Here is a 216-nt window from a genome sequence, read left to right as displayed (position 1 = left end):
ACAAAAAGCAGCGAAGAGAGTGGATCACCTTGTTTGACGCCTCGTGCTGGACTCAATGCCTCCTGTACGACACCGTTGATCGACAAAGCTGCTTTGGTGTTAGAGTTCAACATTTGGACCCACCCACAGAACGCTGGCCCACATCCAACTTGGCGTAAAACCTCAAACAGATAATCCCAGTTGACACGATCAGAGGCCTTTGCAAAATCCAAGGAT

Source organism: Plasmopara halstedii, assembly GCF_900000015.1.
Source record: "Plasmopara halstedii genome assembly, contig: Scaffold_253, whole genome shotgun sequence".
NCBI classification, from domain to species: Eukaryota; Oomycota; class Peronosporomycetes; order Peronosporales; family Peronosporaceae; genus Plasmopara; species Plasmopara halstedii.
This window is presented reverse-complemented; position numbering follows the sequence as displayed.